Raw genomic sequence first — 14,650 nt, 5'->3', positions numbered from 1 at the left:
AGTCTGTTAATTATGGGTTCGGTTAAGAAGCTCACACACAGAAATGTATCAGAAAAAGAATTTATCTCATCTCAATCTGGAAAAGCAACAGTAATTTTGTAGGTGTATCTGCTAGCTACCCAGACACATTTTTAACTCAAGGCATTTTCAGTGTTGCTCTTCAAGAGTGGCCTGAGTTCAAGTTAGTGTTTCTTTCTTCATTATTATTTCTACATTTTGACCAGAGAAAGAAGAAGAAACCAAAAAATTCTCAGCTCTCAGTCTCCTAGTCTCTTTCTTTCCCTAATATTAGTTTAATCATAGAGGAACACCCTAGAGCAGATCACAGTTCAGTATTCTAGATTTACTCATTTTGTGTGAATATGTATGTGTGTTTGTTCAGAACATTAAATTATTTCTTATACAGAAATAATGCAAATCTGTAAATTAATTCAGAGGCCTTACAAGATAGCCATGCTCTCATAAAGAGCATAAAGAGCGTGTCTTTCTCCTCAGGTCAGAATGAAGGTAATGTCCTGTATTATAACACAAGGAACGCAGAATTGCTACTTTCTCAGCGCTCACTTCACAGTAGTACGGGACTAATTAATAGATGGGAAAGTGAAAGTAGGCAGTGTTATTTGCAGAGCTAATTAAGATATGTGGCAGAAAAAAATGTGGACAGGCAATTTCTTGATTTTAAAGGTTTGTATAGCTAGACAGTTTTATTAGTCAACACTACACTTTTTTTTTAGTCATCGGCTACATTTTTGTGAGATACAGACTCCTCAATTAATCTTTCAAAGACTGATTTTGATTTATCTCAGAGGGAGGTTGGGGAAAAAAAGCAGATGTGTATCTTTAAAAAAACAACAGCTTGTTCCCTTTAGTTCTCGGTTACAAAATAAGTGCATTGATTTGATCTTTTAAACATGTTTCTATATCCTCTCCATTTCATCTATTACTGAAGGAGGTGGGGAAGTGAATCTAAATGTCCGTTCCATTTAATTCCCCACAGATTTAAAATGCAAGGAAATTCTCACAAAGAAAAAGCGTTGGTCTAAAAGACTTGTTCAGCAGCACATAGGAAGTCTGTGGCAGGAGCCAAGAATAGAGCCCAGCTCTCCCAAGCTCCCATCCACTGCATTAATCAATGAGCACAACTGTAACAAAACTTACCTACCTTGAAAGACTGGGCTCTGAGGAGACTTTCCTCAATGTTACGAAAGTAATTTCTCAGAGACCATTATTTTCCCAGCCCACCATCACTCGAGTCAGTGTCTTTCCTTCTTCAAGTTCAAGTAGAAATGGTCAGTTTCCCAAGAGAAAGCCTAGGAGATTTTAGTTTGTGGGTTTTTTAAAGAGAGGAGGCATATCTCACATAAAAGCAATGTCGACACTTTTGTGAATTTTGAAGCTAGTAAGTACTACAAATTTTGTTCAAAGGGGTGACAAATTTGGTGAGACAGACTGTTCAAAATCTAGAAAAAAATGTTATTTAAATCCTTTATTTACAAAAATTAATTCATGACCCAAATATCCTAGGAGCCTCTTAGATATCTCAGTCTGTAAACCCTGAACGTGACAAGTATTTCAAGACCTGTACGATATAAATCCTGATGTATATTAAATTTACTCCAATTCTGGTCTTGAAGTACCACCCTGCTTTTTTGCCACGCTCATGCTACCTGTGCTAACACTAGTAAGTACTCCCACCCTCCTACTCCTGGCGCATGACCACACCTGAACCGACCGGCTCATTCCACCGAGACCACAACAACGCCACCTCTCATTACCAGCACACGCTTAATTGCCACTATAGGCCAGTTCTGTGTGTCACCACCTTGGTTACACCCTACCAAAAACGCTCCCTCATTGTTATCAGCTGCCCAGGTCTGCCCCACAGCAGGAGCCCAACCATGGTGCCTGGCGTGTGCTCATCCCCTGTGGAGAGGGATGGATTTGGGTACAGGGATGCAAGGTGAAGGAGGGGGACGATCTTGGTCGCGGATGTTAAATAAACAATTTTTTCTTACAACAAACCCTGGCACCTGTTCTCACCATGTCATGGCCCGTGATGACTTACTGTCTACCAAGCATGACCAAGCGATTAGCGGAGCCGTGTCGGTGTATCTCAACAGTAATGGGGGCTCTCTTTCCATTTGCCTTCTATTGAAATCTAAGCGCTCCATTGGCCTGTGCATTTTCAGCTTGATGAATTCATTATTCCCCACCTTTTTTTTTTGTTTTCTTCTTTTCTCAGGCCAGAGCCTTCCCAAAAAGCCAAGTGAGTGTTTCTGTTTCTTCCCCTCTCTATGAGGGCTTTTTTTTTCCTCTCTTTCTACACAGATGTCAGAAAATGCCGCACTGACTCATCTGTTTTAAACAGCATTTCAGTATACGTTTAAATCTATGCATATTAGACAGCAAACAATCATGACACTTGGCTTATTTATTTATTTATGGCGAAGAGAAAACATGTAGTTGTCTAACATCCTTCAACTAATGATATCGGGAAAATACATTTTCAAATTCAGAGGCAAGGAAAGAGTTCAATTCATATTCCCCAGCAAACAAATGACACCACATAAATAAAATACAAAACTATTCAACTATCATTAAAAATGTGACAGTCATCCAAAGTAGAAAATTCAACAATGTGGCTTTTGCATTTTGTCTTTAAATATTTACATGGTATGGAGATAGCACTGGACCACCCTAAGTCTGAGTCTTCTTGAAGATGTTCTCTTTCCCTCCTCCAAGGTGTGCCTGGTCGAACAGAAGGGACTCTGGACATTTGTCTGGCACATCAAGATGTCCAGAGGCCTTTTTTGAGCACACTAGGCCAAATACAGTCAGGACAGTTACTGTTATAAATCCCGTAAAGTATTGGAGGCACATTATATATGAATCAAAGCATAAATTGTTTTTAACAGGCACAAGTTTAGGAATGTCTCTGTGCTGTGGTCCAGTAGTCAGAGCAGCAAAGCAACATTAAGCCCGGAGTCTAGTTGTACTTGTATGACAGGTTTTACCTTTCTGCCTCCATTTCCTCCATAAAGCAAGGATAACCTTTTTGCATCTTAAAATAAAGCTATCATTATCTGTTTGAACTGTAGAAGAGCCTACAAAAGTCTCTTGGATGAGGTCCCTATTACACTAGATGCTGTACAAACACAGAACCACACGTTATTATAATGTGGGAGTGGTGTGCTATTAATAATACATTAGGAGATTTTGAAACTATTAAGCAGAAGACTTATTTTAAAATTCTTATGCATTTCCTCCATTTAAAAAAGAATGAAATATGAACAAATAGGCAAGGAAGCGATTTGCAGAGTGCCAAAACATCCTTCTGTCTCTGTGAATACACTAATTCTGTGTTGGCTGCTCTGCAGGGTAAAGGAGTAGTAATCAGCGATGCCATATTCTTTTACTGACTCTGCCACTGACTTTACCGCTAACCCTTTTCAGGCCAGTTCATTTCACTGGGGTTCAACTTATTTATCACTCAAGTGGATACAGTATATCATGGGGACATGATATGGTTCAATTAAAGAAGACCCAGCCTAGCGAGATTTTAACTGGTTTTGAGGGCAGGAGTGATTATTGCACTTGATAGACTTGGGAAGTGGGGGGAAATTATAATTTATTATTTATGTGCGAATTCGACATTATTGTTAACATATATTCCCCCAGAGCCTTGGATGGACATATTTTGGAAAAATCAAATCAATAAGTGATTTAATATCTGTCAAGTGCTTTGGGATCTTTATTTGAAACAAGTGTTAGAAGAGCAATACCTTACTCTCAACTCCTTAATGTGCAAGCATGCCTTCTATTAATACTAGAACCCTTTGGAACCATTAGAGTTTATCAGCTAAATACATATTTTGGCACATTAACTAATTTTTGATTACCCAATTAGACTTTAACAGCTCCATCTATCATGTAAATTTTTCTTAATGTGCAGATTATGGACCCAATAGAACTTAATGGAGCTCCTTACAGTGTTCTGAGTCGATGCAGCTGGCACATGGACACTAAGGAAAGTATTTTCCTCCAAAGTGAGAATTACACACCTATCTTCCCACGTTGTTAATGGGTGTTATGGCCTAAGTCATCCCTGGGCACTGAGACAACACAAGAGACCCAAATGTGATCCAATTTATACCATTTTGTATGTTAGCTCTCAAGCACCTCCACTTCTGCCATTCCATATCAAAAGTATATCTCCTACAGTCAACAGATCAAAAACCAGGGCCATTCAATCTATACCTACCCCACGGGAAACTGCGATACTCATGAAGACAGCCACAAACAGGTTACCTAGTGGATGGCTATAGCTGTGAGAAGCTGCTAGCAAAGCCTACTTCCCTGCGGGTGCCTTTGTTGTGCAGAGATGCGCTGGACCCAGTGCCTCCATCCGGCATGCCACCGGGCACGTTTTCTCCCACCCCACTGTTTCCCAGAAGACAACACAGGGGCTGAACTCAGCACTGGGTCAGGACTTTTCCTCTCCCTCTGGCATAAGTGCTATGCCATTTACCTTGTCGAGCCTTACCCAAATATACTGTCCCAGATCACATCCCACTCCCCAAGCTCTTTTCCACTGCCTGTCTATGGGATGGAATGAACTACACAATTCCTGATGAAAACACAGACGCGTAAGAACCACTGGAAGGAAGAAGATTACTCAGATCACTGGGACAACAGCTATACAGTAGATAGCCAGAACAAAGCAGTTGGCAGACAGAAAAAATGTTTAAGTAGCAAATCTGCACCCCTTAGCCCAGAGGCTTAATGCGTGGTATGGATTTAACACTAACCACGTTTGGCACAAGACTGAATACAGAACCTTTACTCCGAACCAGCAAATAAGTCACTGTTAAAAACGAAATGCGGATCTACAGTATACATTCTGGTCTGCTGGCTTTACACCTACATCTGCCAAAATCTCCAGCTATGTCTGTAACAAACGGGGGGTCTCAGAGGGCTGTCTCCTCTGCTGAACACAGATGAAACTACTGCCACTACAAGTAAGGCAGATTAAAACCTAAGAAAAATTTTAAACGGCTGCATCCACACGCACAAAACAAACATTTTCCATGTTAAAGTAAACACTTATAAAGTTATCTAGAGCACCATTAATTAACTGAATTATTTTTTGAATCTCTTATTTCTCCCGGCCTATCCAGGGAAGCTAGTTCAAGCCATTCACAGATAGTTTCACTTTCTTTCTTTCCCTCTTCCTCACAGGCTGCAAGCACAACACCAGAATGTTTTTATATCATGAAAATACTTCTGTCAGCATTCCCTTCCTGTGAGAAATTCCTTTTCTATTGCTTCTGAGAGGAGTCATTTTTTAAAATCTTATGTGTTCCCTTACAATACTCCTTTAATAAAGTGTGATTGCGCCTCTTAAGGAAATAAGCTTTCCCTTTCCTGCATGTGGTCTCACCCTGTCAGTGCTTTCATTATTTTCCTGCGCAAAGTCCTTCCCTGATGTCTTACTCGGAGCAGCTCTCATTGCTTACGGGGAGCGGGCGTTCAACCGGTCCTGCCGCTGCCGGCTTCTGTAAGACGATCCCTCTTCTCTGTCTGAAATGGATTTTAGAAGAGATCTACCTTGACCACAGTTTAACGTCACTTAAACCAAACAAACAGACCTACATTGTAAGCACCCCCTGGGAAAGTATTAATATTGCTCCTAAATGCACAGACAGGGTTCATTTGTTTCCATATTCTGCATCCTGCCAGAGAGCCTCTGGACTATCACTCAGAGAAGTAGATTTGTTTTCAGAAGAGACAGTAAGAAACGCCTTCCTTAAGGAAAAGGGAGATTTACCCTGCACAGTGGTTCTCAAATGAGGTCCTTTCCCCTTGAGTACCAAATCTCGTTTCCTGTGACAGAGCTCAGAGAGCACGACACGAATGCAGCCAGTTCCAAAATCAAGAGCTGCCGACCAACCCGAGGAGATCAGAGCCCTGCGTGCTCTGCCTCTCTGAGGAACAGGCCTGAGCAGGCGTTCTGACATCATCAACTACGTCAGTAGTGCGAGAATAATGTGATTTTTGTGTAAACAATGCTTGTAAAAAGTCATAACAGCAAACGCCACACAGCAGCTACTGTTGAGAGAAGAAAATTAAACCTTTTTTTAATCTATCTACATACTTAGATGGTGTGCTCTGCTGTGATAACTTACCGACTTACTGCTCATTGAATCCTGTGCTGCAAAAGGACCTCATATGTTGAGATCTCACTCTTGGCTTTTTGCTATGAAGTTCACTTTTTTCCCCTCAGTTTCTTACCTAATTTATTTTTCCATCTCCTTTCTGGAAGCTGACCTTCCTGGCAGAAACTCCGGATGCCTGAGCAGGTATATCTCTCTTAACTAGGCTTTGGCTGCGTGAGGAAAAACAAATGAAAGTATACATTTTTAATCACACATAGGGACATTTCAGCTATGCCAGCCTGTGTTCTTTTTTTTTTTTTTTTTTATTTATTTGCACACGTTTCAGGCTGTGCTAAGACCGTCTCTGTTGTTCTTCCAGCTACAATATGCACCCATAAAACACGCGCCTGTTAACTTAGCCGCCACACAGCGGACCCAGGTCACAGTATCTGTGCCACCAGCCCCTGCTGTGCACAGCTGTCCAGGCAGCCCCAGGGACAACACCAACGTTGGGCTCGCGGTTGTGCCAAACTGCGGGCACCAGTCGTTAGGCATCAGTTGTCCCATGAAAGGGAGGCTCCTCCTGGAAATCCCATCCCTTGGAAATCCACGCTACTGTTACTGTGGCTCGAAGAGTAGCTGAAATACTGTATGTCTGGCATACAGAGCGTGGCTGGAACCAACTTAAAAGATTGCCTGATGCTTTGAGATTTTATATGGGGCGCAAAGTCAACAGGTTAAATGTAGTTACTAAAGTTACTACCTTCTGTGGTAATTATGCCCAATTTACACTATTTCCCCTGAACTAATCGGATCGATGCCAAAAAGAACGCACCAAAAATCCACAACTATCATTTCAGTGCTTAAGAGTGAAACTTTTAGGTTGTAAGCATTACAGTATCTAAGTTTTCAACAGTATTTTTATCAATGAACTCAGAGCACTGTACACCAGGAGCCAGTACCATTATTTTTGTTTTACAGATGGGGAAATGAAACAGAGGAGATGAAATAACTCTCAACATGGATATGATCTTCCACACAGTTATGAGAATCCTAAAATCAAATGTGAATAGACAGCAAGAATCTCTACTTAAAAATAAACTGTATAAAAAGAATTCAGGAATGGAAGAATAATTCCCAGAGAAATGAATGCTCTGTTTTCCCAATGATTCTGCTGGAAACATTTCTAAAATTGCTTTTCCAACCCTTTTGGGAAATCTTTTGATGTTTTTATTTATTTAACATCAGGGAAAATATTAAATGCAGAAGTAGTAGGTAACATTGCTTCATCTAGAGGAGTGCCCAGTGGATTGGAAGGATCTCAGCGTCTCACTGTGACACACGCTCAATTCAAAGGCAATGGCAAAACATAAAAATGCCAAACTTACTCAAAGTAATCCATTACGTATGTTAGCAGCCAAACACTAGCTGCAGAAATTCTGTTTCCCAGGCTCTGCCTTGTAGTGCTAAACCACATTTTGCCTACCAACACCTCAAACAGAGTCCCGTTCAGGGCTGAATTTACCAAAAAGGTGACAGTTCTCTTTTGAGCTTCCTCTAAAGAGAAACATGAGACACCGCTCCCAAAAGATATACGTACAAGTGCTTTAAAAACACCCTCTCTAGCTCCTTGCCTTGGCTGCCCTATGGAGAGGGACACGCGCATCCAGGGGCTCTGCTCTGGCTTGGATGACTCTCACCTGCCTTTGGCCTTAGGGAGCTTGGCTTTCACTTTGGAGGCTCCTGATGCCGCCCTGGGCTTTGCCAGTCTCCTTGGCCTTTGCCTTTTATCAATTTAATGAACGTGCACAGAGACACCGCCCAGCTCATTCCTGTTTGTAAAATATTGGCTGTTGAACTTCGCAGCTTTTCAAAAGGAACTTTTCACTCTCCTCCCTTCTCCTTTTATACATACCTTTGATCACACAGATTATTAGCAAGTGTGACAATTAAAGGCTTATGACTGAGTAGGTAAGTAAATGTCCATTTAGATGAAGTGGGGCAGTAAAACTTTTCCAAAAGCACATCCCAGATTGGCGAATTTCACTGCACCAAGTAGCCTAAAATATGCAAAGTCATGGCAATCTGGACCTCTTTGTCATCTTGGGTCTCATGTTACATCACTTAAGTGAAGCTCTAAATTCTTCTGAAGGAGAACTATTGAGGAAAAAGTGGCGGTGTACTACTCCGTGTAGAGACAATATAAGGCCTGGCTGTTGCATGAACATACCACATCTTTGCTGTGAAAAACAGCTGGCTCCACAAAACCGTCTGTTCAAGAGCCCACACTTGATACTGATGATATTCCATACTGATGATAGCTTTGTTCTCATTCAAAAGCATTCAAAAGCACCCACCCCGCAAAATATAGGATTTGGATGGAGTCAAAGGAAGCATCTATGTACCTAAAAGTTGGAGAAGAATTTATTCACCTGTTATAAACAGTAATCTTGAGAATCTAGCTGCTTCCCAACCCTGAAGATGTCTAAACTCAATATGTTTTTAAATTTCTGACTTGAAGGTCCACAGAACCTTGGAGCTGCATCTCCACTCGCAGCCCAGGTTATCTCTATGCAAAGGACTGGACCACGTAACGTGCGCCAAAACCTATCTAGGAGCCATAAACTACCTATGCCCAAGTCCCTGAGCAGCAATATTCACGGTGTCAGGCTAAAGCGAGCACTCATCAGCAGGGTCAGAATTTGCTCCATGCAAAAAAACCACTCAGTACTGCCAGTGTCCAAAGGCATCCTCTTGTTCCTCCTGCGAGAACTTGTTTCATGTAAAATAGAACTCAGAAGCAGTATCCTTCATCATTTGCTAACCCTTCTCCCCAAGGCAGGAGGGTGCTCCGAGTCAGCACACAGTCTGTTCCTAGATATCTGAGCGCTCCTCTGTGAAATGCCAAATTAGCACATAAATGCTAAGCACCATCACTGGACTGACCTGTAAGGTCTTTACTACCTCTGGAGTCAGGGACTTGGTCTACTATTTCCGCATGGCCCATAATTACTTTTTAAGCCATTCGCTTTACTGTGGCATCTGCTGTACCATTTAAAATAAGTTTATGGGTAAAACACATAGAACATAATTCTGAGCTAGACATTTTTCTATCTCATTTACATATCTCCCATCTTACCGCATATCGGGTAACACCTTTTATTTCTTGGATTATCATACAAACTTCTCGAGTACTCTACATTTCCTTCACTGTTTTATCACAGTATGCCATGTAGTCTTCAGGACATGAGGTGCTCACTACCGCAGCGTGCACAATCCCAGTCTCTGTGTGGAATGTCTTGCTTTAATAGAGAAATAAAATGATATAAGGTCGTAAGCTAAGACTATCATAAAGTGCATTGCAGGCACCCTATACTTAAATACTCCCATGCTGCCTCTTAACTCCAAGTGAGGCAATTTGCCTAATGCCCATACAAGTGACACAATTAATTCCCCTCCCTTAAATAATCCTAACCTTTCCTCTCTAATGTGCCTCTGTAAAAAGAATGTTTTCTAAAATGAAACAAGTTTTTAGAAAACCATATCCTTAAAAACCTCAACATTAAAAATACTGGGAGACTAAAAAGAAATTTAGAAAGTCCTTCTTTCATTGTGTTCAGATAACCACCGGAGACCCCCTTCTCTCTGAAATGGAGACCAAACCCCACAGCAGTATAATGAATGCTGTAAATACACTCAGTGGACTGCATGAAAGTGGCCTCAGCCATAAACAGCAACCTCAGCATCTTCCTGTTCATGTTTCCTGCTAAATACTTGCAAAGGAACGAACAAGCTCCAATTTAGTCCTTAAGATTTGAACCTTTCTGTCCCGATAGTGCACTGCTTCTGTGTTACTCATCAGTCTGGTATTTTGCACGCCATTTGATAATAGGCTAGGTGGAAGAAGGGCCAAAAGCATCACCTGTATCTAAAAGGGAGTTATAACTTCAAACAACCTCCGTTTGAAGCATTTCCCAGAGGGAAAGCATCTGCAGGTTTAGGAGTTTCACCTAATGCAACATACTTCCCATGTGCCCAAGAGCATGGTCCTCTTGAAGTACAGTTAGAAAGTTGTAAAAACAGTACTTATTCCTCAGTCACATGTTCAAAAAGCCACGGGGAACAAAAAACTACGTCTCTCTATTGAATTGTACAAATCCAGCCTAAAAAAACCCCACAGTATAATCATCTTTTGCAGGAACAATTTTTGATGTATCAAACAAAATGCTCTCCAACTGCATCATTACCTCTCAGTGTTTACCACAAATGTCAGCTACTGTAGAAATGAAAAGAAAATTTCTCCTAGAAAAAATCAGGATGCATTATAAAAGTTATACTGGTATCTTAATAAGAGATGTTTCAAACAAAAAAGAGAGAAAAAAAATAATCTGAGTTATTTCACCTGAAAACTAAACATGGAGTCCCCTAATCAACAGGTATTGGATAGTAAATACGTTACCTGACATTTTACTCAAAAGAACGAGAAAAGGCAATTAGAGCATGCTAAGTGTCCCTTCACACTTGCTACTAGACTTTAGATACAGGAACTGAATGGTAGTTACAAAGTTAAAGTTAACAGTAGGGTCACAATGAAGAGTTTCAGTAGTTTACCAAACCTGCGTAGATGCTGATCCTTTCCAAGGCCTTTTACCGGACAGAGCTTTTATTTCAGATGAGCAAACCATCTGTTTTTCTTCTGACCCACTGGTAAGCCAACTGGGAACACACCACCTTCTCAGAGTCACGATTCTTAAACAGATCCTCAGGAGATAAGTCACAGCAAACGGGGCTAGGAGTGTTGGTAAGATGTCTTGATGTCTTTTATCCTCCTCTGTGCCTCCAGGCAGGACCATCTAGCCTGTTTCTGAAAAATCTCCAGTGAAAGAAACGCCACAGCCTCCCTAGTTGCCTTTTTCTGGTGTTTTCTTTTATCTACCTTAGAAGGTCATTCACAATATCTAATCTGAATTTTGTTTGGTTCTGTTTAACAAATTACTTTCCATACCCTCCCGTTTCTCACCATAGAGATGGAGCATAAATTACCGACTTCCTTTTCCATCGGTCCTTTGTATTCTTACAGCCTGTTGCCATATTCTCTCTCAGACATCTCTTTTTCAGGCCGAGCACCCCTAATTCTGTCAATATTTCCTGCCAGGTCACGTTTCCTCACCCTCCTATCACTCTCTTTGCTTTTCCTTTGGACTTTCTCCAAGCTCTCTGTATCATATTTGGGGTGTGCTGCCCAGATCTGCGCATAGAGGTATAGCTGAGCTCCTACCAAAGCCGTGAGGAGCAGAAGTCACTCCATACTCCTCTCAGGCTATGTTTTATATTACGTCTTCAGCGCTTGCTATCAAGAAAAAAAATCTTCATTTCAACGTGAACAACACGTCTTCTGCCAGCTTCACAACTATTCTTAATTAACTGGAACCTTTAACATTGTAAGCAGCATTAAATTAGAAGAAGTCATACTTAATTGGTTATCTGCGCTTAGCCTACACCCCAAAATGACAGAACATTTCAGGGTTACTACCAGAAATATGTAAACACAGGCATGCACACACAGCCCAAGTACAATTAACAGAGACTTCGTCTAATCTGTATTCAGATGTGGATGTACAGAGATAAATAATCTACAGATATAATATAAACACCCACACATTGAGTAGGTCTGTAACTGAGGGGTTTATCTAAGTGATTAAGAATACCACAACTTTGCCAGTGCCAAAAAGAGGGGGAAAAAAGAAATTAGATAGCTAAATATAACCACAGCTAAAATCCGATTCCCTTCTTTTATAGTCCCGAGTCTAGATAAATGTGTATGTGGAAGAGATCATATCTGCTTTGGCGTGTCACACTGCCTGCTCCTCCTCCACATAAACAGGTTCAACTTCTCTGAAGTTGGTCAAAACACATCTATAATGCAAATATGTGTGTGTGCATGCGTATGTAAAGCCAGGGTAAACGCGAGTAGAATAAGGCCCCTTGTTGGCTCAGGTCTCACAGGTAGTTGTTATAATAGAAAAATCAAGCAAACTAGTATACTGTAGTTACCTACTATGCAATAATTATAATGTAATTATACTGTAATTACAGTACCTGATTATTGATGTACTGTAAAATAAACTGCTATCAAGTTTTTTTACTGTTCACTTCTATTTACAGTCATCTCTGATAAAGACTAAGCCTCCCCAAAAATGCATGATAAAGCTTCTTATCACAGGTTTTAATGCCTCTAATAACTACTGTAATTCTGTGTGATTTAGTGCTTTGAATAATCCACCAGGATTTTTCTCTAGATCTTTAAAAGGATTGCAATGTGTACAGAGGTGTCGTAGTGATTAAATTTACAGGACACTTACCAAAACAGTGATAAGAAGGCATGTTTAATTAACACATGTACACGTTGTTCAACTGTACTATCATGCAAAAATGGAAAGACCTGAACGAGACCCCTATTTTCCTTTCAAAATGTTAAAAAAAATTAAACAAAGGATTATCCTCACTATACAATGTAGGAGCAGACATTTTGAGGGCAACGGCAAATCCAGGTAGCACCTGAGCGCGGTACCAGCCTAGAGTTGTGTACTGGCTAGAGCCAAGGTCCTGGTACCGCTCGGACACCCCAGAGAGAGAGAAAAACGTAAGTCATATGTGACAGTACACAGGAATTCACCAGCTGAGTTTGGAGATGTCGTTTCTTTGGCTAGTGGTTAGTTCAAGGACATTGCAGTTCTCTTCAGCTATAACGCCTGAAAATACCAATGCTTTTAGGGCTCATTGATAAAAGTCATTGCAGAAAACCAGCTGAAGGTTACCGTATCAGGTGGTTTTGAACTCCATGTCTCAGAAAGGCACACAGGTGCTCTAGAAAATCCCTTTTCCCTCCATCAGTGGATTTACTTAATGGCCAAGGCTATCCCTTATTTATATAACAGATAAGTAAATTTAAGTTAAGCAATGAAGCGCCCCAGCAGACTAAACCCCAATAGAAAAGAGCAGCAGAGTCAACCATATAGCGGTCGGTGGAAAAGAACTTTACCTCTCTAAGGACGCTTACCACTTTAACTTCTCCTGACATTTTGTCCACTGTGATGCTGACAAAAAAAAAGTGATAGAGAGATCTAAAGGTGTTATCATATACGATCAAAAGACGAAAAAGAAAAGTCAAGAAGCTCATGCAACTCATATTCCCACTGGGGAAATAGCCTTTTTAATATTAGAATTGTTTGTACTTTGAAATGGAAATCCCAACATCTGCAAGTGCGTGCAGCTGAAGCAGAGTTCACTCCTGGATGGGCAAGTGCCAGGTAGCAACAGGGCACAAGAACAGGCTTTGGCTTCATGAACGGAAACATAAACCTCTCCTCTGCAAAAATGATTCTTAATGATCTCAAACGTCTCCTGGTTTAGTACGGAAGATAACGTCTCCTGAGTTTAGTACGGAAGAGGAGTGCCACACTTTTCTTCAGAATGAATCCCACGTATTTTGTATCACAGTCCTGGCACAGGGCTGCAGAGATGAAATCACTCCTTGACCATCACTGTGGGCACGCCTGCTCTGATCCACATTGCTATGCGGGGCACACGGATACTGGAAATGGTGTAACTGCATTTATTACTGTGCTCCGCACAGGCTTTTATACCCTGGTTCTCAGCAAGACTAATTATTCTAAAGAAGCCTCACGCTACTGCAATTATCCTGCTCCCCAAAACCTGAGTTACATCATTTAGGACACTGTGCTTCGCTCTTCAGGCACATCCGTGCAGCTTTATTTTTTTGCAACAAAGACTTTTACTGGAGTAGGGGGGGAGTTAACAGGAACAAGCTCAGAGATCACAAACAAGGCAAGACGACTTAAATATAACAGGAATGGGGAGTAGACGCGGAGGGTGTCAAAAATCACATGCTCCCGAGTCTGACTATTTATTTACCCGGCACACAGGACTGTTTACCTGCATAGTCCTTTCAATGCAGCAGGTGAAGGTGCTTCCTTCTTTCTTTGCTGGCAGTATTAACGGGGCAGGGTGGAGAGGGAGACTATGGGAGGAATTTATTTGTCTTCTCCGTCATCAATAAATTACTAAGGCAGCTTTCAGGACTCCTGGAGGTGTGTTCGAAACTTATACCCCTTTGGCTGACTACTCTCTGAGTGGGCTAGCATACATGCTGCCCCTCTTGCATAAGTCTTCCTATAGGAGAAGAACTGACTTTTTAAATAAAATATAAAAGTTTCTCCTTGTCATGGTTTGGGCTGGACTGGCACTGAATTAATGACAGATGCTCTCTTTAACTTCTCTCCCAAGGGAGAGAAGAATAGATGAGAGAGAGAGACACTTATGGATTGAAAAAAAAAAACAACCCTAAACTACTTTAATGAAATATTAATAACATAGCCATATTAATATTAACATATTAATAACAGAAACTATTAGTAACACAGCCTCCTATTCCGAGCTCCAAAGAAAGGGTAGCACACATTTACAGTCCAAAA

The 14,650-nt window shown here is 41.0% G+C and overlaps 1 protein-coding gene and 1 long non-coding RNA gene across 24 annotated transcripts in view; both read right to left on the bottom strand.

Moving 5' to 3' along the window:
• LOC128906644 (uncharacterized) overlaps nt 1–13,571 on the bottom strand; it is a 31,175-nt gene extending 17,604 nt beyond the window's left edge. The window contains exon 1 of the long non-coding RNA XR_008465264.1: nt 1,163–13,571. This is a non-coding gene — a long non-coding RNA (uncharacterized LOC128906644). The remainder of the gene's footprint in view (nt 1–1,162) is intronic.
• The window catches only part of ESRRG (estrogen related receptor gamma), a 407,888-nt gene that overhangs the window by 321,228 nt on the left and 72,010 nt on the right, over nt 1–14,650 (bottom strand). The window lies entirely within an intron of this gene.

This window comes from Rissa tridactyla, chromosome 3 (genome assembly GCF_028500815.1).
Source record: "Rissa tridactyla isolate bRisTri1 chromosome 3, bRisTri1.patW.cur.20221130, whole genome shotgun sequence".
NCBI lineage: Eukaryota > Metazoa > Chordata > Aves > Charadriiformes > Laridae > Rissa > Rissa tridactyla.
The sequence above is the reverse complement of the archived record's forward strand: the minus strand, read 5'-3'. Positions and strand labels throughout refer to the sequence as shown.